The 24,246-nt window shown below is 33.8% G+C and overlaps 1 long non-coding RNA gene across 1 annotated transcript in view; it reads left to right on the top strand.

Annotated features, from left to right (window-relative positions):
• LOC125170386 (uncharacterized) overlaps positions 1-20,774 on the top strand; it is a 227,880-nt gene extending 207,106 nt beyond the window's left edge. Inside the window, exon 3 of the long non-coding RNA XR_007154009.1 lies at positions 20,592-20,774. This is a non-coding gene — a long non-coding RNA (uncharacterized LOC125170386). The remainder of the gene's footprint in view (positions 1-20,591) is intronic.
• The last annotated feature ends 3,472 nt before the right edge of the window (positions 20,775-24,246 follow it).

Below are 24,246 nucleotides of genomic sequence, written 5' to 3'. Positions count from 1 at the left end.
GTATTCTTTTGGTTATTCTTCTCTTATTCTCAAACTCTAACCCAATCTATGGTCAGGTCCTATAGATTCTAGGTTCACAACATATTCATAAAATCTACTTCTTTCCAACTTTACTGGTATAATCTTAGTGTAAGTCACTATCAACTCTCACCCGAATGACTATAATAACCTTGTAACTTGTCTCTCATCTTGCCTTCTCAATGCCAAAGATGGAAACTAGAGTTAGCTATTTAAATTTGAAGCCACATTTCGATGAGTTCTAGTTTAAAATTTAATATGGTCCCATTGCAATTAGAATATCTTCAAACTGTTATTTTTCTTATTATTTACATAATTTGGCAGATTTTATCTCATGCCAGTCTCCCTCTTATTCATTAAATTGCAACAGACACTGGCCTTTTTTCTACTCTTTGAACCTGACTAATTAACTCAATTGTTGATTCTTCCCTCTGATCTTCAAATGGATGGTGTCTGCTATTCATACATGTCCCAATTAATTTGTACTTTTTCAAATGGTTCATTCTTGGTCACCTTCACTAAGGAAATGTCTCTATTTCTTTTGCCTTCTTTGTAATATTTATTGCTGCCTGAAGGAAACTACTCTGTTCTGATCAAAACTATGAAGAATTCCTGGCACATAGAAGCCTGTCAACAAAACTTTTGAATGAATAAGCATAGTATTTAATTCAGTATTGTATAACTCTTATATGACACACACACACACACACACACACACACACACACAAGAAAGTCTTAACAAGTGTAGGCACTAGCAGCAACTGTAAAACCAGTTCCAAATATTCTTATGAATCACAAATCAGTTATTTTGCTCTTTATCTCTTGCTGGAATAAAATAGTATGTGCAAATAACATCATCCTATTAGATAGTAGTAATACAATTAGTTAACATAATTAATACATATAAGTAAAAGTAATCCATATAATAAATGTAATGAAAGTTGACTTCATGAAAGGCACTGTGCTTTTCTCTGGGGATATAAAATAGTTTTCTCTTAATACATGGCAAGTGTGTTAAATATTTTTTCCTCATAGCATAAAAAATTTATTTCTTCATGATGATTTTAATGACCCATAAGAGATGATTTTAATGGTTTACTATTTGTCTTTTTTTCATTCAAATTTATTCAAACAAAAACATGACAATACTGGATTAATAACATAGGAACAATGTTTAGGCAGAATTTCTTCTGGAAAAACAAAAGTTTATCAAGTTTGAATCTATACAAATTTATTTTTAAATGTCATTATTTTTGCTGTTTTTATTTTATTTCATATATCATCATGATCTGTATTATCTTAGTTTTATTACCCAAAAGTAAATACTTTAAGGAAAAATTATTAATAGTAGTGACTAAGAAAAGGCATTATTGAATAAAATGAATGTTAGAGTCACTTATGAAATTAAAATTGAAAAGGTTTCACTTCATCTTTAAGAAAATCCAATAGTTCCAGATTTACTTAAACTCACCCCTTTTCCCTTAGAGATATAGCATATAACTGCATACTTCGAGGGCAAATATTAGTACAATTTAACCTGAAAAGTAAAGTGTGGAAGTATACAATATGAGCTAATTGATTTATTAATTTTCTCAACAAATGGTTGTGAAACATATGCAGCATTTTAGACCTTAGAGTGTGTACACAAAACAATTAACAACAGAAAGATAACATGTGAGAATTTGCAGGATTTTTTCAAGCAACCAACTGTGATATTTCAAATGATTATTCTACTAACATTATCTTGCTTTAGTCACTTCTCCACTTATATAATGTCATAGATTCCCGGCAGGAAGCAGCTAACACGTTCCTTATCTTTTTAGTAAATCCAAGATTGTAGCTCTTTATGTGATCAGCTACTTAATTGCACTACTTTACAAAACCATCTCCACATAAAGAGTTCCATTTGAGGTATTTTTAGAAACTCTAATAAAAAATTACTGCCCTCAAAGGATTAGATATTTAAAGTGAAGGGAGAAAGTATTTAGAGTTTCTTCCCTCATTCCAATTGGATTGCCAAAATTATCATCTGAAATCATTATCTGAATCCTTAAGTTGAAGCATGTCTTTTTTTTTTTTGCTGCTATTTTGTATAGTTTTTACATCACTAATAGTAATATTGTTAGACACTATTCCTTGTACAAACAACAACGAATGACTGTTCTTTTATTTCAATGTTCTCTAGTTGAGGAGAATGGGTGGACCTAAGCTCATAATATCCCCACAGCTGCAAAGAGTTTTCTTTAGATCACTTTGATTCTTGCTTTGAAAAAATTAATCAAATTATGGCGTTTCTTTTGCTTGATTGACAACTATAATTGTAGTGTCCACAACACATTTATTATGAGTAAAGAGCCTTACATGCACAACATAAGTGCATTTCAAATTTGCAAATAGAAATTTACCAGTAACAGGGGCACCTGGGTGGCTCAGTCGATTAAGCATCTGACTGCAGCTCAGGTCATGATCTCACAGTTTGTGAGTTCAAGGCCTGCATTGGGCTCTGTGCTGACAGCTCAGAGCCTGGAACCTGCTTCAGATTCTGTGTCTCCCTCTCTCTCTCTCTCTCTCTCTCTCTCTCTCTCTCTCTCTGCCCCTCCCCTGCTTGTGCTCTGTCTGTGCCTTCAAAGATAAATAAATGTTAAAAAAAACTTTAAAGAAATTTACCAGTAACAATTTGAAAATACATTGCTTTCCTATGGCAATGTTTATAAATTATTTTTTTCTATAAAATATATGTATAGTTTTATAATTAAATGTCCTTTAATATAGTATTAATTCATTGTTAGTTTTTTTACTTCAAAAGCTAAAAACTTTTATTAAATGCATGAAATGTCTTATATATGTTGTCATAGCTCTAGAAAAATGATCTATGTTTTCTTTGAACTCTTTTCTCTTGATAATAACAAACTTTGCAAGATAAACTACAGATTTAAAAACTGATTTTCAGTCTTTTGCTTGTGATAAGGATGTAGAAAGTCACTTGAGACAGATGCTTCCTTCCTAACAATGATAACAAGCCAGAAAGCTAAAACATCAGATTTTTTTTTCAACCCATAAGATAGTTAAGCAAAGGACCTTAAATTAACTAAATTTGAGAAAGTGACAAGTCTTTCTTAGGATAGAAAATTTTCATGACTGCATTTGTCCTTGGCAGAGAGGCGGAAATGAAAGGAATATGCCACATGCAGGTACAGGAAGAAACCTGCCAAACCTTGAATAGACTTTAATGTTAGCATTATGATAATGCACTGTGAAAGAAATGAGAGCTGAGCACCACATGCATGAAGTTTGTCTATAATGACTCACCATCACTTCCCCATGGGGCTTTTGTAGTTCATGGGGATAGTATACAGAAGGTTGGGGGCATAGTAGGAGAAACAAAACATGAAGGCCTTGCCCCAGTGCGTGACAGCAGTCTCCCAAAGATTGAGGACATGTACAGAAAATCCACTGCTAACATGTTTTTCTTTAAAGATCAGAACCAATTCCAGTCTCACAAATTCAACACTTTTCCTGGAAGCCCGAGATGGTGCAGTGGGAATGATAAATAAAACATACTAAGGACTGAAAAGGAAGTAGTAGACCTGTTTCTTTTTCAGATGTTTCATTGCTAATGTGTAGAAACACAACTGATTTCTGTATGTTGGTTTTCTATACTGTAACTTGACCAAATTTGTTGATTACTTGTAACAGTTTTTTAGTGGAGTTTTTAGGATTTTCTTTCTTTTAAGTTTTTTGATTAAGATTATTGATATATAATTCACATACTACACAATCCACTCATTAAAAAATTTTTTAATGTTTATTTATATTTGAGAGAGAGAGAGAGAGAGAGAGAGAGAGAGAGAGAGAGACAGCGCAAGCAGTGGAGGGACAGAGAGAGAGAGGGAGGCACAGAATCTGAAGCAGGCCCCAAGCTGTCAGCACAGAGCCCTATATGGGGCTCGAACTCATGAACCATGACATGAAATCAGTGCGTAATGACTGTGCCACCCAGGCACCCCCATACAATTCACTCATTTAAGTGTACAGTTTACTGCCTTTCAGTATATTCATGGAATTGTATATCTATCACAATAGATTTTAGAACATGTTCATCATTCCAGAAAGAGACCCTCTACACATTACCTCCTCTACCCACTCCCTGGTAGTCACTATCTGTCTTCTATGGATTTGCCCTTCCTGAACATTTCATACACATGGAATCACAATGTGTGTACTTTTGTGACCGTCTTCTTTCCTTTAGCATAATGTTTTCAGTGCTTACAGGATTTTCTATATATAGATAATGTAGTCTGCAAGCAAAGAAATTTTTTCTCCTTTCTTTCCAATTTGCATGCCTTTTATTTCTATGTCTTGCCTGATTGTTTTGGCTAGTGTTGAATAAAAGTGACAAGAGTGGGCACCCTTGTCTTATTTCTGACCTTAAAGGAAAAAACTTTCAACATTTCACCGTTGAGTACAGTGTTAGCTGTAGGTTCATCATATGTGGCCTTTATTATGTTGAGGAATGTTCCTTCTATATTCAATTTGTTGAGAGGTTTTATCATGAAAAGAAGTTACATTTTGTCAAATGGTTTTTCTACATCTATTGAGATGGTCATTGATTTTTATCTTTCATTCTACTAATGTGGTTTATCACACTTACTGATTTGTATATGTTGAGCCATCCTTGCATAGCACAATAAATCCTGTTTTATCACAGTGTATGATCCTTTTAATATACTGCTGAATTCAGTTTGCCTATTTTTGTTGATAATTTTCGCTTCATACCAATAAGGGACATTTGCCTGTAGTTTTCTTTTCATGTAGTGTTCTTAACTGGCTTGGTGTCAGAGTAATGCTGGACTTATGAGTTTGGCAGTATTTCTTCCCTTCAATTTTTTGGAAGAGCATTGGCATTAATTCTTCTTTACACAATTGGTATAACTCATCAGTGAAATCATGGAGTTCTGGGTTTTTCTTTGTTGGCGGGGTTTTGATTACTTATCCACTCTCTATTCATTATTGGTCTGTTCATATTTTCTATTTTTTACGATTCTATCTTGGTAAGTTGTATTTTTCTATAATGTATCCATTCTTTGGGTCATCTATTTTTTTTGATATTTAAATGTTCAGAGTAGTTTCTTTTGAATCTATATATTTCTGTGGTGTCAATTGCAATGTTTACTCTTTCATTTCTGATTTTATTTATTTGGGTCTTCTCATTTTCTTTCTTGGTTAAAGGTTTTTCAATTTTGTTTATCTTTAAAAAAAAAAAAAAAGCTCTTCCAGGCACCTGGCTGGCTCAGTCAGTTGAGCGTCTTACTCTGGATTTCAGCACAGATCATGATACCAGAGTCTTGGGATTGAGCCCCTCCTCAGGCTCCGTGCTGTGTGTGGAGTCTGCTTAAGATTCTCTCTCTTTTTCTCTCTCTCTCCCTCTGCCCCTCTCCTTGGCTTGTGCTCTCTCACTCTGTCTCTCTTCTCAAAAAAAAAAAAAATAGCTCTTAGTTTTGTTTGATCTTTTCTATTATTTCTCTGTTTCCTATTTCATTTATTTCTGCTTCGGTCTTTGTTACTTCCTTTGTCTGCTAACTTTGGGCTGAATTTGTTCCTCTTTCCTAGTTCCTTGAGATATAAATTTATGTTGTTTGAGATCTTTCTTTTTTTTTCTTACAGTAGACATTTAATTCTATAAACTTCCCCTTAACAGCTACTTTTACTGTATCCCATAGGTTTGGGTGTGTTGTGTTTCCATTTTTATTTGTTTCATATAATTATTGATTTTCCTTTTGATTTCTTCTTTGATCTATTGGTTGTTCAAGACCATGATGTTTGATTTTCATATATTTGTGGAATTTCCAGCTTTCCTCTTATTACTGATATCTAGTTTCATACCATTGTAGTTACAAAAGATACATGTTATGATTTCAATCTTCTTGATTTGTTAAGACTTGTTTTGTGCCTATCTTATAATCTATTCTGGAGAATGTCCTGTGCACACTTGAGAAGAGTGTGTATTCTGCTGTTCTTGGATGAAGGGTTCTAGATGTATATCTATATAGAGAGGTAAATATACATTCAAGTCTAATGTCTTTGTTGATTTTCTTCCTGGATAATCTGTTTGTTGAAATGGGATATTGAAGTCCCCTACAATTATTTATTGCTACTTCTCTTTCATATCTGCTAGTATTTACTTAATATATTCAGTTATTCCAATGTTGGATATGTATTTATTTAAAATTATTATATATTCTTGATGGATTTATAATTTTATCATTATATAATCATCTTGTTTCCTTGCTACCATTTTTTTGGCTTAAAGTCTATTTTGTCTGATACAAGTATAGATACCCCCATTCTTTTTTAGTTTCCAATGGCATGGAATTTTTTTTTCATCTCATCATTTTGAGCCTATGTGTCGCCTTAAAGATGAATAGACTGAATGAGTCTCCTGTAGACAGCATATGGTTGAGTCTTTGTTAAATCCACCCAGCCAATCCATGCCTTTTAAATGGATAATGCAATCCATTTATATTTAGAGTTATTATTGGTATTTAAAGACTACTAATGTCTTACTATCAATGGCTTTCTGCCTATTTTATAGTTCCTTTTTTTTTCTTTCTTCTTTTGTTGCCTTCCTCTGTGAATTGGTGATTTTTTTTTATAGTTGTATGCTTTAATTCCTTTCTCTTTATCATTTGTGAATCTATTATAAGTTTTGCTTTATGGGTACCATGAGACCTACATAAAACATTTTTAGATATAACATTCTGTTTTACACTGATAACTTTGTATACAAAACTCAACAATTTTATTTCTCCTATTTCATGTGTTTAATGTCATAAGACATTTTTAAATACCTCTTTTTATACTGTGCATTCATTAAGATGTTATGGTGGTTATAGTTATTTTTAATAGTCTTACACATTAACCTTTATACCATAGTGAAATTGCTGAAATAGCCCCACATTACCATATGGAAATATTCTGAATTTAACTATGTATTTACCTTTATCAGTATATTGTATGTTTTCATATGTCTGCATGTTACTAATTAGCATCCTTTCATTTCAGCTTAACTAATTTTTTGCAGTATTTCTTATAAGGCAAAGCTAGTGGTGATGAATTCTCTTAGCTTTTATGTGTCTGGGGAAGTTTTCATTTCTCCTTCATTTCTGAAGAAAACCTTTGCTCAATAGAATATTCTTGTTCGGGAGTTTTTTTGTTTTTGTTTTTGTTTTTGTTTGTTTGTTTTTCTTTCCTCAGCTTAAAAAGGTTACCCACTCTTTCTGGACCTGTATGGTTTTTGCTGAGAAATCTAATGTGAGCCTAATGGGGAATACTTTATAGGTTACAATCTTCTTTTTTCTTGCTGCTTTTAGAATTCTCTCTTTGTCTTTGGTTTTGATAGTTTCTTATAACGTATCTTAGAGAAGATCATTTTGGATTGAAATAATTGTCAGTGTCATGATCTATGAACTTGGATGTCCAAATCTGTTCTTGGGTTTCAGAAATTCTCAACCATTATTTCTTTAAATAAATCTTCTTTCACCTTCTCCCTCTCTTCTTCTGGAGCTTCAGTAATTCCATACATTGATTCTTTTGATGGTGTCATATATATCATGTAGGCTTTCTTCACTTCTCTTGTTTTTTTTTCTTTGTGCTTCTCCAACTGGGTAATTTTAAAGTTTCTATGTTCTAACTCACCTATTCTTTCTCTTTTTTTAATGTTTTATTTATTTTTGAGAGAGAGAGAGGGAGACACAGAATCTGAAGTAGGCTCCAGGCTCTAAGCTGTCAGCACAGAGCCCAGCACAGGGCTTGAACTCATGAACCTCAAGATCATGACCTGAGCTGAAGTCATATGCTCAACCGACTGAGCCACCCAGGAGCCCCTCACCTATTCTTTCTTATGTCTAGTCTATTCCATTGTTGCTGATCTCTGTTGCATTATTTTATTCATTGAATTCTTCATCTCCAGAAATTGTTTGGCTCTTTGTTTTATGATATATATCACCTTGTTAATTTTCTCACCTCGTGTATTGTTTTCCTGATGTTGAATTGTCTTTTTCTGTTTTTTTCTAGTTCATTAAGTTTCCTTCAAACAGTTATTTTGAATTCTTTATTGGGTAAATTGTAGATCCATGTCTTTGAGTTATGTTACTGGAGGATTTTAATGAGTCTTTAGTGATGCCACGTTTGTCTGATTTTTTTTATGTTCCATGGACTTTTGCATAGCTATCCTCACATTTGAAGTAGCAGTTACCTCCTCCAATATTTATTCTCTGTCTTCAGGGGAGAAATATCTTCAGTCATTCCTGTTGGATAGTCTAAGGCTTTCACAGCTGTTGTATGAATGACTTGCTCCTTCTTTTTTATGTAGGGCAAAATTAATTCAGTGCACCAGGACAGCTGCGTATAACCTCTTTTGTTTCCCTGAAGGTGGCATTACAGCTCAAGTTTGTGACTTATCCATGATTCTGCATGTGCTTTCTGGTTATCTGACAAAGCTTGCTTTTGCCACTGCCCTTGGGAGCATGCACAGTATATTGGCCTCAGAGTGGAGGTGTATGTGGATGAGGCATGTGGGGAACTGGGGGTGCCCACAGGCCTATTGGAGGGATCTGTGGGCTTTTTTTCCAACAGCTCATGGGTAGGCTTCCTGATGGAGTCCACAATGTAGTCATCAGGGACCATGTCCCTTTAATTCCCTCTGAGAATTTGTTCTGCTGGTCTCCTGAGCTCCTCCCTCACCCCAGTCATGGAGCTTCCAGTTTAGTACTCAATGCTACAAAAGAGAAATGAGTGTCTTTGGCACTAATTTGCACAGATGGGGAAGCTGGGGACTCACTCACCTGCTTTTCCTTTTCCACACGGTAGTAGTATTATGGACTAGAAAGGACTTGCGTAGCCTAAACTGTGCCACCTTAAAAGAGGTTTGATATAAGCAGTTAAGCTGTTTCTGTTATTCACTCCAGTGCATCCAAACATATTATTATATAATATTTATAATATTATATAATATATAAATAATTTTTTTCCAGTGGACTGTTGGAACTTCTCTTCTAGAAACCTGTACTTCCACCAAGGCTCTCTATTTCATGGGTGACTTCCTACGTCAGTATTCTTCAGATGCTCCATGACTCCATGACTGAGTCCATACCGATATAAATAAGTAATTGAATAAATAAATTTGGGGAAGAAGAGACAAATTTCCCATGCATAGGACTTCAAACAATTTATATAGATATTTTGCTCTCAAGGAGTTGAAGCATAACTCCCTATTCCTTAAATATGGGCTGTGATTTCCTTCCAAAGAGTATGGTATGGAAAGGAGGGAAGGAAGAGAGTAACATTACAGTGGAAAACCTAGACAAACCCTACCTCAGTAGGCGATGCAGGTGATATCTATCAAAGATAAAGAAAGTTAAAGTTAAGGATGGATTTTAATGGGTAATATTTTATTGCATTAAAAATACCTTGAGGGGCGTCTGGGTGGCGCAGTCGGTTAAGCGTCCGACTTCAGCCAGGTCACGATCTCGCGGTCCCTGAGTTCGAGCCCCGCGTCAGGCTCTGGGCTGATGGCTCAGAGCCTGGAGCCTGTTTCCGATTCTGTGTCTCCCTCTCTCTCTGCCCCTCCCCCGTTTATGCTCTGTCTCTCTCTGTCCCAAAAATAATAAATAAACGTTGAAAAAAAATTAAAAAAAAAAAAACCTTGGAAGGGTACATGAGTGGCTCAGTCAGTTGGGGGTCTGACTCTTGATTTCTGGTCAGGTCATGATTGCACAGTTCATGAGATCAAGCCCGGCATCAGACTCTATGCTGACTCTTTCTCCCTTTCTGTCTGCCCCTCCGCCACTTGCACTCACACACACACTCTCTCTCTCTCTCAAAATAAATAAATAAATAGAAAAAAAAATACCTTGAGAAGTTTTCAAAACCTCTATACAAAAAAAACTACAAAATATTATTTACAGAAATTTTAAAGGCCTGTATTAGTTTATTGCTACTGTAACAAATTACAGTTCTAAAAGGTCAGAGGCCAAAATAGGTTCTACTGGGCTAAAATCAATGTGCCTGCAGGCTTTCCTTCTAGAGGCTCTAAAGAAGAACTTGTCTCCTTGACTTTTCCAAATCCTAGAGGCCACAACTATTCCTTGGTTCATGGTACCTCTCTGCATCTTTAAAACTAGCAATGACACATCAACTCTTTCTCACATTATATTACACTAACCCTGACTCTCCTGCCTCCTCTGGGGGTTTTCTCTACGATGTTTTTCATTTTCGTGTGTATGCTCATTACTAGAAATTTTAATAACTATCGTTCAACAAACAACTTATTTAAAGTAATCTAGCCTTTTCTATCAAGGCCTCAAATTCCTCCATCTGTTGTCCATTTCCTAATTCCAAACCAACTTTCACATTTTGAGGTATATGATACAGTGGGACCCCATGTCTAAGTACCATTATCAAATCACTGTCTTACTGCTGCTTTTATAAATTGCTATAAACTTTTTGTCTTCACAATCACAAATTTATTATCTTACAATTCTAGAAGTGAGAAGTCATAAAGTCAAAGTGTTGGCATGGCTGTGTTCCTTTTAGAGGAGACTCCATTTTCTTGACTTTTCTAGCTTCTAGAAGCTGCCACCATTCTTTGACTCATGGCCAAATCCTCTATCTTCAAACACAGCTGTATGGCATCTTCTCTCAGACTCCCACCTTCCTGCCTTTCTTGTCTAAGGACCTTTCATGTTACATGTGGTTTACCTTCATAATATAGGATCATCTCCTCATCTCAAGATCCTTTGCTTAATTATATCTGCAAAATTCTTTTATTTCCATGGAAGCTAACACATTTTCTTACTATGGGGATCAAGACACGATTATCTTTGGAAGATCATTGTTCTGCCTACCACAAGACCTACATAAGTAATATGTAAAAGTATTATTTTATGGGTTTATGGGAAGGTTTGTAAATATCAGTTTATTGTAAATTGATTTATATACTCACTGTACTTCTTAAAAATATCCAAGAAAAAATTTTAATGGAAACTGGCTACTTAGATATAGATTTTAAATGAAGAGATGTAATGTAAATGTAGAAAAAAATAATCCTTCAAGATAAAATACAATGCTAGGATGTTTAGAACCTGCTATACAAGTTATCAAGTTTTAACCATGAAGGTCTAGTAAGTAAGTGACTCCTTAAAGAAAAGAAAAACTATTTAAACATATAATAACAACAAAGAAAACTAACAATAAATAAAAAGATTGATAAATTAAAGTACATTATAATTAAATAATTCTGTTCACTGAAAAAGTGAGCAACTAAGAAAAGGTAAACCAAAGAGTGGGCAAGATATTTTTTAAGTTTATTTATTTAAATTCAAGTTAGTTAACATACAGTGTAGTATTGGCTTCAGGAGTAGAACCCAGTGATTCATCACTTACATATAACACCGTATGCTCATCCCTACAAAAGCCCTCCTTAATACCCATCCCTCACCCATCCTCCCACCCACCTCCCCTTCAGCAACCTTCAGTTTGTTCTCTGTATTTAAGAGTCCTTAAGGTTTGCCTCTCTCTCTCTTTTTACCTTATTTTTCCTTCCCTTCCCCAATGCTCATCTGTTGTGTTTCTTAAATTCCACATATGAGTGAAATCATATGATATTTGCTTTTCTCTGACCGACTTGTTTCACTTAGCATAATACACTCTAGTTACATCCATGTTGTTGCAAATGGCAAGATTTCATTCTTCTTAATTGAAGAGTAGTATTCCATTGTGTGTGTGTGCATGAGCGTGTGTGTGTGTGTGTGTGTGTGTGTGTGTGTGTGTGTGTATCCTACATCTTCTTTATCCATTCATTTTGGCTCTTTCCATAATTTGGCTATTGTTGTAGTGCTGCTATAAACATTGGGGTGCACATGCCCCTTCAAATAAGAATTTTTGTATCCTTTGGAAAAATACCTAGTAGTGCAATTACTGGTCCATAGGGTAATTCTATTTTTAATTTGGAAATAAAATTTAATATGGAACCTCCATACTGTTTTCCAGAGTGCCTGCACTAGTTTGCATTCCCACCAACACTGCAAAAGGATTCCTTTTTCTTCACATCCTTACCAACATCTCTTGTTTCTTGACTTGTTAATTTTAGCCATTCTGACAGATATGAGGTGGTATTTCATTGTGGTTTTGATTTGTATTTCTCTGATGATGGGTGATGTTGAGATGTTGAGCATCTTTTCATGTGTCTGTTAGCCATCTGGATGTCTTCTTTGGAAAAGAAGACATGTCTATTCATGTCTTCTGCCCCTTTCTTCACTGGATTATTTGTTTCTTGGGTTTTGAGTTTGATAAATACTTTAAAGATTTTGGATACTAACCCTTTATGCGATATGTCTTTGCAAATATCTTCTCCCATTCCGTCAGTTGCCTTTTAGTTTTGTTGATTGTTTCCTTTGCTGTGCAGAAGCTTTTTATCTTAATGTCCCGATAGTTCATTTTTGTTTTAATTTCCCTTACCTCCAGAGACATGTCTAAGTAAGTAGTTGCTGTGGCTGAGGTCAAAGACATTGCTGCTTGTTTTCTCCTGTAGGATTTTGATGGTTTCCTTTCTCACATGTAGGTCTTTCATCTATTTTCAATTTTTTTTTATGTGTGGTGTAAGAAAGTGGTCCAGTTTCATTCTTCTGCATGTCGCTGTCCAAGATTTTTATAATATATGAATTTGAATTGGTATGGCTATTTTGGATAACTCTGGAAATGTCTACTAAAATTGAATGTATGTATCTTCTATGACCTACCAATTGCATTTCAAAATATGTAATAAAAAAATGTATCCATGTGATGGTGGGATGATAGCACATTGTAATCTTAAAAATGTTTAAGATAGTAAATCTTATGTTATGTGAGTTTACCACAATAAAAAAAAATGGGAAAAAATATACATAAAGTAAATATTCACAAAATGCAATGTTTTCTTTCTTTGTTTGTTTGCTTTTTGAACCTGATTGAACAAACCAAGTATAAAAACCACTTTTGAGACAATTTGGGAAATTTGAACTTTGGGAATTAGATATTATTGAAGAATTATAGTAAATAATGGATAAAACCCACAAAGTAGAATAAAAAAATCACACAGAAAAGTATTTATAATATATTGATTTTACTTTACATAAAGTTTTTTTAAGGCCAAACTAATTTATTTTGTTAGACTTAAGGAAAAGAGGAAGGAAAAGAAATACAAGATACTCAGTTAAATTTGAATTTTAAGCAAATAATGGAAATTTATTTAGTATAAGTATGTACCAAACATTGCATTTTGTATTTTATCTGGCAACTTTACTTTGGGGAAGATAAAGATAATGTAGATTGGAAAATGATTTGAGAGGGATTTAGGTGATGCTAAAAATGGGTTTTCTTTATTCAAGTTGATGTTACATGTGTATGTACATTCTGATGATTTATTAAGCTGTGGCTTATGACTTAAGCATCTGTATTCTATGCACTTTGCTGATGTATGTTTTACTTTGTAAAAATTTAAATATGTATGCTTGAATGTAATGGGTGCATTGGAAATCTTAGAAGAAAGGAAAGGCTTGATAGGTAATTTATAGAGAAGATTCAAACATAAGAAGAGGTAGGCTTCCAGGAAACGAAAGGTCCATTTTAGTGCCTAGAATTTATGTTCTATGATTTCTTACAAATGTTTGTAATAGGGAAATTCTAATAAACTTTTTCATTGTTATCTTTCTTTAACTAACTAGAAACATAGAGGTAATTGTTTCTTAAGAACACACCCAATTCAATATTTATTTCTTTTGGTAAAGGACTTTTAAATTTACCAAAATATCTTACAACAAACCTGTGTTGTTTTTCAGTCAATTCTACTTATTAGCAAATATTAGGAAGTTTGACCAGTTCTCTATTCTGCAAAAGAAACTAATCATAACCTGCCTTTACTTGCTAATTACACTTGACTAATTAGTTCATATAACACCCATGGAGGTAGGAAAATAAACATTTTACTTCTCATTTTACAAATGAGGAAACATGCAAATGTGTTAGATCATTTTCCTGAGGCCATTCAAAAAATCAGTTGCAAAACCAGAGTTTGAATTATTTCACTAACCTTTTATTGACTTGTGTTTAAGTCTATTTTCAACATACAAAAGCTAAAAGGCAAGTAAGTACTCTTTTGTATAAAAAGTATTCTGTATTCATATGAACAGTTAGGGTATTCAAAAATTATTCAGCCAAAAAACTCTCATCTTAATGCATTTCAATGAATGCTTATTTTCTTATCTAATTTCTGAATCAATAGAAATATGATGGTAAGATGTTGTCATTATAGTATTCGCTGCAATTTGTACTTAAAGCACTGGGTTTAGAATTTAGTACAGTAGACTGGATTCTGGTTCCTCCTCTGCCAGTTTCTAAGACTTTTGAATTAGGCAGTTGTTTGATCATGCAGTTTTAATCTTATCATTAAAAAATGGAAATGAGAACAACTGGTTTATTTATTTTGTTATTGTGAAGATTAAACAAGATGGGTTTTTGTTTTGTTTTGTTTTTATGGAAAGTGCTATAAAATGGATAGCTTTGTACTTTTCAGTACTTTCACAAGATTTTCAAAGAAGAAAATATTTTATTTTTAAATTATCAGTACGAAAATCAATTTCTATTGTCATTCTTTTTTGTGTGTTTAACTGACCTATCTTAAACTTTTAAAAGGTGTTTGTAACTATATTTACAGAAAGCTTTTAAAAAGTCAAGTATAGAACTGAATATATATGAAAAAGCTAATCTGGGCACATTATTTTTTTTCAGACTATTTAAAAAATGTGATGAAGCAGCTGAGATAATAGTAACAGCTGAAGTTTACTGAGAATTTAGTATTTTAAGATATTTCCATCTACGTATTACTTGATCCTTTTCACGTGAATATATGTGGCTTCACATGAATATATTTCGCAGAATATATACAGTTGTATTCTCCATTGTACAAATGGGGACATCAAGGTTAGGGAATTTAATACTTTATTTTAACCTTTGATTCACTACTAAAGTAGCTGAGTAATATGAACAAGTTATTTATGTCTCAGGTTCTCATTTGCATGCTTGGGGTAATGATTTTCATTGCATAAAGTGTTTGTTTTTAATTACTTAACACTTACAAAGTACTGACATCTTTTTTTCTTGAAAGAGTAAGCTATCAATTAATATTAGCTATTATCATTATACTCTGTGCAAATTAATATCTCTTTTAATGAGATGTAATGAGATGTATTTTACCATGACCTAAAGAAGATGCTTATTTTAATTCATATTGTTGGATTGCTTATCCAGTATCAATTTCCCACTCTTCCTTAATAACAAAACCCTAAATTTGCAAAATGAAGAATATTCTGAGCCCAAAATACTATCTTTCTCAGACTCCCTGAGCTAGGGCAATCATGTGACACATTTCTGGCCAGTGTAACGTAAGTTGAGGATGTCTAGAAAGTGCCCCCACCCCATCTGGGTTCAGTCTTTACTTGCCTCCCCTTTCTATCTTCTATGTGTAACACCAATGTATGATTTTGAGCCTTCTGGAAACCATGAAGCATCAAACGTGGCACTAGAAGCTAGCACATTAATGTTAGTAGAATAAAGATTAGAAAAGATTATGAGTTATCTATTATATTACTAGGGCACACAGTATGACTACTGGACTACCATGTGTCTCTTGATTTCTTTTTGGTGATTCAAATAAATTTCCATGATCTATTTCCAGCTGAACATATTAGTAACTGATTTACTGGTAAACTGACTAATGACTTAAGAATCATGGAGCTCTAGGTTAAATTTTCCCTTTCCCTTAATAGATCCCCACAGGTAAATCCTCAATCATATTACGGTTAAAAATAATGACTAGTGATGGGATTTGAGAGCAGCTCAAGGAATTAATAGATAGACTGTGGGTATACAATTAGTAATTAAACTATTCAAGGGAAGTTATACCAGTCTAGAGAAGTTCCCATTTTGAAATTAGCACTGTAATCTGCTATAAATGGAAGCATATGATCCCTTCTAGTTACTTAATAAATATATATTTTTAAATTCCATGAGTATTATGTGACTTATAAATTTCTTGATTACATACCCACTTGACCTCTTGGCCAGTTTTATAACAATATTATCCTTACAGCCAAAATCATCCATTTCAAAACTTTTAAAATTAATTCTAAGAAAATAACAGCCTTTTTGAATAAGTTTTGTTTAGGAAAAAGTGATTGTTTTATTAAAAAAAAATTAAAACTGTAGTATTCCAAGGATGCTATTTCTGATCAGAATATTAAATAGTCTAAATTACATCCTAGAAGGTTTATGTACAAAGCGGTTAATCCTGCTCCTTTGAAAAGTAGACTCCTTATATATTTTAAAGTGAAATTACTGCCTTCATATTTCCACTGTGGAAGAATGTATGTATATGAAGGTCAAAGCTTTCTTTAACTCCTCCTCCACACACCTTCCCTGGGATCCTTACCAAAATGTTGACCAAAAACATTATTTTTTATTTATTTTTTTTACAATTATGAAGCCAATATAGTAGTCATTATATACCTGACCAGATTTTAAACATGGTAAAATTTATATTTGTAATATAAATATTGTAATTTGTAATATTGTAATTTGTAATATTTATATTAGACCTTATTTTGTTAAATATTTTGTTAAAAATATTTTGTTAAAAGCATAAGAGACTCTTAAAAACTGAGAACAAACTGAGGGTTGATGGGGGGGTGGGAGGGAGGGGAGGGTGGGTGATGGGTATTGAGGAGGGCACCTTTTGGGATGAGCACCCAGTGTTGTATGGAAACCAATTTGACACTAAATTTCATATATTGAAAAAAATATTTTGTTAAAATTTTGTTTAAAAATAGATAATTTTGTTTAAAAATAGATAATACAGATACAGTTATAACTTTAATGAGTACCTCTATCTGAGCATATTCTATATATCTGTATTTGTTAATATCATCCTAAATTCAAACATGAAATTTCTAAAGCAAAACAATTATTATTTACTTACAGCAATAATTGTATTGGTTTCCTTTTGTCCCCATTCTTACCCCTGTATGATGCAATCAGAACCAAATATCATCCAACATGTAAGAGGGTCTACTGTAGGCAAGGATACCTTAAAACAAAAAAAAAAAAGAAAGAAAGAAAGAAAGAAAAAGAATCTTGATGTTTCTTGATGTTTACATAGGAGAAAAAGGCAGCTATTACCCTCCTCAGCTTCTGAGGAAATACCCTTGAAAATGTAATGAGAAAAATTCTGAGTCTTCACTATTTAGTAAGTAAATAAATCCCTCCAGGGGAAAAAATAAGACCAGTATCTCCAACTTTAAAACCAAAAGGATGTCTTCATGATCCTGTGACTTCTCCTCCCTTGAAATGTAACACATACCTCTCCCTGGAGTTCTCACTATCTATTCAGTCATAAATTAACCTCTAAGCCTTATCTTTTATTTTAGTTCAAGTTCCAGGTTTCAGTAAGATTTGCTCAGAAAGCCCTAATGGTGCAGAAACACAAAATATTTTCTCTACAGTTTTGTACTTCCCTCTTTCTCTCCTGCTGAGAAATACCTTCAATTATAAAAGTTATTATGTGTCCTTCTACTGTATATATTTAGACTTGATACCAACAAATAAAATAATACTTTAGATTGTCTTAGTCTATTCATGCTACTATAAAAAGATGTCATAAACTGGGTGGATTATAAACAACAAATATTTATTTGTTCTCGAGGCTGGGAAATCCAAGATCAAAGTGACAGTAGATTCAGTGTCCAGTGAGGAAAGCATCTGTGTTCATAGATGGCACCTTCTCACGTTACATTCTCACCTGGTGGAAAGGGGCAAGCTAGCTTTCTGAGGCCTCTTTTATAAGGTCACTAATACCATTTGTGAGGATTTCACCTTCATGACGTAATCACCTCTCAAAAGCCTCACCTCCTAAAACCATCACCTTGGAGGTTAAGATTTCAACATATGAACTTGGAAAAGACCCAAAATTTTAGACCATAACAACCTTTCATTCCATCAATTTTATTTATCTGTTTAACTGTTTCATATATATTAGCACTTAAACAGAATTGCTGAAAAATTAGAAGGGTTAAAACAATTTTTTTCCCTCCCAAATAGTAAAAAGTCTAGGCTTGATTGGTAGCTTTATCTTTAATCTTAATAGGAATTGCAGCTGATTTGGGGAAGGGAAAGTGAAAAGTTGGTTGATTGGTAAGAGTAAAAATTTGTTTTGGTATTTCATAAAATCATAATATCTTTAGGTCTGTGCACATTCTAGAAGTTCTGTCTTCCAAATCTCAATACATTGGGAAGTTAAGATTCGCTCATCAGTGTCACCTTGTCTTCTCTTCTCCATTACTAGAAAGATAACCAAACGATAAGCTCATCAATGAGTTTTTAGTTGTCTTTTCATAGATAGTCTCTCTTGAACAAATATTTCCCACCCCCCTCTATAACTCCCTGGTATAATGTGAAAATGAAGACTTTTTCCCAGAAGTTATGTGCAAAGTAACTGTATAATTTCACAGTGATTGTATAGTGGCCAACTCCTGAAATGGCTCCCAGTGATCTCTGCCTCTTTGTATTCATGTCCTTGTGTAACATCTTATATAGTCTGGGACTTTTGACTTGCTTCTAATGAATAGGATGCAATGAAAGAGATGGAATGTCACTAATAATAGCTCACAGAAGACTATAATTTTAGTCTTGCTTGCACTCTCTTCACTCTTGCTTTATTGGGGGAAGCCAGCTGCCTTATTGTGAGCTGCCTTGGAAAAACCCACATGCAAGTCGCTGAAGGTAGCTTCAGATCAATAGCTTACAAAGAATTGAGTCCTGCCAACAACCATGTCAGTGAGGTTGAAATTAGGTCCTTTCCTACTTGAATCTTAAGATGACTGAGTCTGAAGCTGACACCATAATTGCAGGCTTGAGAGAACCTAAATCAGAGAACCCTGTTAGGCTGTACTTGGATATCTGACCTATAAGAACTGGGAGGTAGTATATGTTGTGGGGTAAAGCCACTGATTTTGTAACTTGTTACAAGCAATAGAAAACAAATGCCGTTTGATATATCTTAATGGTATACAAACATACCATTTTATTGGATAATACCATAACAAACACCAAAAGTGTGCAAATGGCTTTGGAAATAGTGTATCAAGACTGTAAAGATTTTGAATAGCATGTTAGCAAAAACATACAACCTTTTATGAAGACCTCAGAATGATAAAAGTATCACAGTATTCGTCAACCATACAAAGTGGTCTTTAAAAAGTAAAGGGTTTGCTGAAAGATAACTTTCATTTGAAGAATAGGCCTACTAAGAAGCTTAAGAGCTTTATTCCTCAACCATCTGAGCAGGATCCCAAGGTGGAAAAAATTTTGCAAAAAAAAAAAATTTCATTTTCTTGAAAAAAACTGTTGGTGTGGATTTTATCTAATGGAGTAAATCCCAAAGATAGTCACAGGCACTGATAAAGTTTCTGAGAAAGCTATCTGTAAAAACAGCCAGCTTGGACTGTAAGGGACAAGGAGAGTGTAAAATAAGAGGTTCGGGGCGCCTGGGTGGCTCAGTCAGTTAAGCGACCGGCTTCGACTCAGGTCATGATCTCACACTTCGTGAGTTCAAGCCCCACATCGGGCCCTGTGCTGACAGCTCAGAGCCTGGAGCCTGCTTCCGATTCTGTGTCTCCCCTGCTCATGCTCTGTCTCTCTCTGTCTCTAAAAAAATAAATAAATGTTTAAAAAATTTTTAAATAAAAATAAAAATAAAAGAGGTTCTAGGACCCCCAAAGCTCTACCAGCAGGGAGCTAACTGAGCAACTAAGCTGTAAACACATGGAAAGAAAGGAAAAGAAAGGATGACTAGAGGGCAACTAGAAGAGTCCAAATAGTGGAGCTAAGAACCATAGGAAATTACTCACAGGTCTTGGAATCTAATAAAATTACCCAAATTTGTCCAGGTGAATTTCAGAATTGCTAGAAACCACCAAGTTCTTTGTGTCTCTTATCCCCTCATCCCTGATCCCACCACCATTTTGAACAGGAGTATCCATAGCATTTATCTCATGCCTGTTTTACCAATGTATATTAAGTCTGTGTAGGGTGAGGGGAGCAGATACTTGTTTTGTTTTTTTTTTTCCAGAGATTTACAAATCTAGAGGACTTATGCTCTAGAAGGCTTATCCACACCTGTATCTGATTTAGATAATGAGATTTTAAACTTTGACATGACATCGTGGGATGAAAATTTTATAGTTTGAGAGGAAATGAATGTCTTTTGCATGGAAGGGACATGAATTATTGGGAGTCAGAAGAAAACTGTGGTAGACAGTTCTGAAATGCTTCCCAACACAAACCCTTCTTCCTGGTAATCATGCCACAATACGGTGAAAGTGATGAAGTGTCACTTCTAAGATTCAGATACAAAGGATTGTGTCTTCTGTCCTGCTCCGTCTCATTCTCTCTCTCTCTCTCTCTCTCTCTCTCTCAATGTCTTTCAGGATGTTCTGATGAAGCCAGTTGCCATACTGTAAACTGTTGAGGGCAGCCTCTGGCCAACAGCAATTAAGGAACAAAACCCTGCAAACAAACAGGTGAGTGATCTTGAAAGCATATCTTTTCCCAGTAGAGCCTTGGGATGTCTGCAGTCCCAGCAAACTGCTGAAGTGGAGATTTAGGTAATTTTTATACAGCAAATGATAACAAATGCCATTCTGATAGTAGAGGAGTGTGTTGCCATAACAAATACTAAAATTGTGAGAGTGGCTTTCAAAGTAGATAATCCACCTAAACTCAACTGGATTAAAGAAAACTAAAGAAAGATGACCCCTAAATACAATGATTTCAGTATATAAGTGTTGCACATCTTTTGTCATATTTATCACTGAGAACATCATACTTTTTAGTGCTATTATAAATGGGATGACTGTTTTAGTTTCAATTTCTGATTTTTTTTATTAGCTTATAGAAATATAATTGATTTCTGTTTTTTAAACTTGTATATCTTTGCTTAAATAACATGTTCTAGTAGCTTTTTTGTAAGATATTTTGGATTTTCCACATAAGTAATCATGCTATATTGAAATCAAGAAAAGTGTTTTTAATTTGTTTGATTTGTTCTGCTTTTTGCCTATTGAACTAGCTAGAATATTATGTACCGTATTGAATAGAAGTGATAAGAGAGGACTTCTTAATCTGCTTCCTGATTTTAGGGGAAAACATTCAGTTTTTTGTTCTATTAACTTTGATGTTAAATGTAGGGTTCTTGATCTGCAAGAGGATAATTTGTTCATCTCTATCTAAGTATCTTTCTATACCAATCCAATTAATTTAGAAAAATGGAAAGAACAAGAAATAAAGTTATTTTATGTGGTAGTCTGACTCTAGGGTTTCCTTACCTCAAATATGCCTCAATTTTTCCCCCATCTTCGAAAAAATTTATTCTTCTGTAGATAGGAAAGTAAAGAAGGAGAAAACAAATCACACATTGGAAGAAAATGCAATCCTTGTTCCAGATAGTTGAGCTTGGACTCAGTCATGGGGCACTAAGTCACTTGAAAAAAAAAAAAAGTCCTTCATTATCTGTATGTGATTGCTGAGGAGGAACACTCAAATGGATTTCCACTGACATCACAGAACCGTAAAGAGCCAAAATGGTAAATATTTATGGCTTTTGCAGGCCAAGAGGCAAAATAGAGGATATTATGTAGGTACTTAGCTAGTAAGAGTGATAATTCCTTCTTCATCCTCTTTGCCTGGGGTAGGTCCACATGGGTGGTGCCTGCATTTTGCACTTATTTTACATCACCTGGGGACAGTCTGTGGAGTAAGAGCAACAGGGCAAGCAGAAGGGCTCTGGTTGCCTGGGCGTAGGATCAAGAAGGATGGACGCTTGTCTTAGTTTCTGTCCCAGTGACTCCCCGATCCCCATAACATGCCCTTCTTACCTCCCAGATACTATGGCTCTCTCAATTTGGGCAACTTGACTGGAAGTGAGGCGTATCCCTTGGACCAAGGTTCCATTGGAGTTTCAGGTCCTTGCCACATAAGCAGACTCTCCAATGTATAGAAGGCCTTGGGCAGTGGTGGGATACAGTTGCAGGAAGCAGGCACTAGCAGGATAAAGATGGGTAAATATATACACCGGAACCAAAAATAATGTGGCTCTTATGTGATAGAAATTGAATTCGAACATGGATCTGACAACTAGTCAATTTCGAACCCAGTACTTATCCAGTAAATCAGTGGTTCTCAACATTTTCAAGTTTTTTAATGCAATTGAATATAGCTTTTGGCTATCCATCATTATTTTACTCTTCACTACTCTGCTGGTTTCTTTTTAGAATTTACTGCCATGGCTGAGTTTTTACAATATTGTCAGTGACGTTTCTCACATAGCTGAGTAAACATGGATCTTTTGTTAACACATTGATATTTCATCATGCTTTCTATCTCTTACTTTCAGTAACCTCTATGACTACATTCACATCACATGATCTGTAGTTGGATATTACTTTTTTTTATATTACTTTTGAGGAATATCATGGTGATTGTATATATGTTCACAGTAGGACATATCAACTGAAAACCCTGAGTGAATGTTTAAAGATAAAATCTCTAGCTCTTGCTAAAATATGTGATAATCATTTGGGGATTGACAACTACAGAAAGAAGAGACAATAAGACATCATTTTTATGATAAAAGTTTAGAGATCAGCAGAGATTTCTTCCCAGGTAATTTGGATCTAGGGTTAGATATAATCTTAATCACATATGCAAGAGTAAGAAGTATATTTTAATATGTTCCACAGTTTTATTTTTTAGAACTATACAATATGAGATGTGTGTATTTGACTTCTGGCACTGATGCTCACCATGACGTGTGAACAAGGAGAGCATTAACTTATCCAACGTTGTAGGGCTTCTGCATTTTATTTACTTTAAAGTACTATAGAGATGAAACCATAAAATGTGTTGGGTGGTTGTGTTAGGAGTATCGAATTACTATAATCAGTTGCTGTGTCACTATAATCATAAATATAAAATTATGATTTCTGTCTATACTCAAGAATAGAAAAAATAACACTTCAGTATTGACCAACATTTTAAAGACTACTAGGTACAGTGTACAGTTATTTTGGGAAAATCATGAAGAACTAGGTTTATATTTTCTTAATGACAGAAATTCTTCTAAATATTGTTTCCTGAATTGAATTCAAGAAGTGAATAAAAACATATATTTTTTAGATAAAGGTAAAGATTCTAATGAAAGTAAACATATAATATGTAAGTTGTGGGGAAATAATTGAATAAAAAAATTTTGTTTGAGAAAAATATATTGTTGAATAATTTAAAACTTATTGATGAAATAGAATAAAATTGTACTGTTATTATAGAGGGCTTACTTTTTCTTATGGCTCCTCTAATATAAAAAATAACTTGGATTCATATGATGATATTAAATAATAATAATAAATATTTATTTTTTGATTAGCCATATCTATTTGACTCCCATATAAACCTTATTTTATAATTATTTTTTGTGTTTACCCTAGTACATATTTTAAGAGTAAATATTCCAAATGCAATTAATAAGTCTGTATTAGTTTATTGGAAAAGAAAGGAGTTATTGGCACTTATAATTTCAGTATATATGCCTTTAATTCTGAAAGCAATCGTTAATATTAAAATATTTCAGCTTTTAAATAACTGAAATAACTTTCAAATAACTGACTCTCATAATAAATCAAATGAGAGTCAATCTCATCTTTTTTCTTCAAATTGTAATGACATTCCTGTTGCCCAGAGGATATATTTAATAGCATGGGCTTCAAATACTTTACCATGTGCTTTATATATAGTTGATCAATATAAATACTGACAGTTATTGATCATTAGCTTCTCAGAGGTTTCTTAACCCTTAAATCACTCTAATAATGTCCTCATAAACTACTGATTGTTTACCATTACTCTTGCTTGTGTACTATGGTTGTCATGCTACTAAATAGTATCATCTTTGCCATTTGTGAAAAAATATTATCTTTGTATAAAGGACATAATCTCCATTTCAACTAAAACTGATATTCTGAATTGTAATCAAGACTCTCTCTCTCTTTAAACAACTCATAACAGTTGTATAATTTAGCGTCATCAGAT

This window comes from Prionailurus viverrinus, chromosome B4 (genome assembly GCF_022837055.1).
Source record: "Prionailurus viverrinus isolate Anna chromosome B4, UM_Priviv_1.0, whole genome shotgun sequence".
Classification (NCBI taxonomy): domain Eukaryota; kingdom Metazoa; phylum Chordata; class Mammalia; order Carnivora; family Felidae; genus Prionailurus; species Prionailurus viverrinus.
This window is presented reverse-complemented; position numbering and strand designations above follow the sequence as displayed.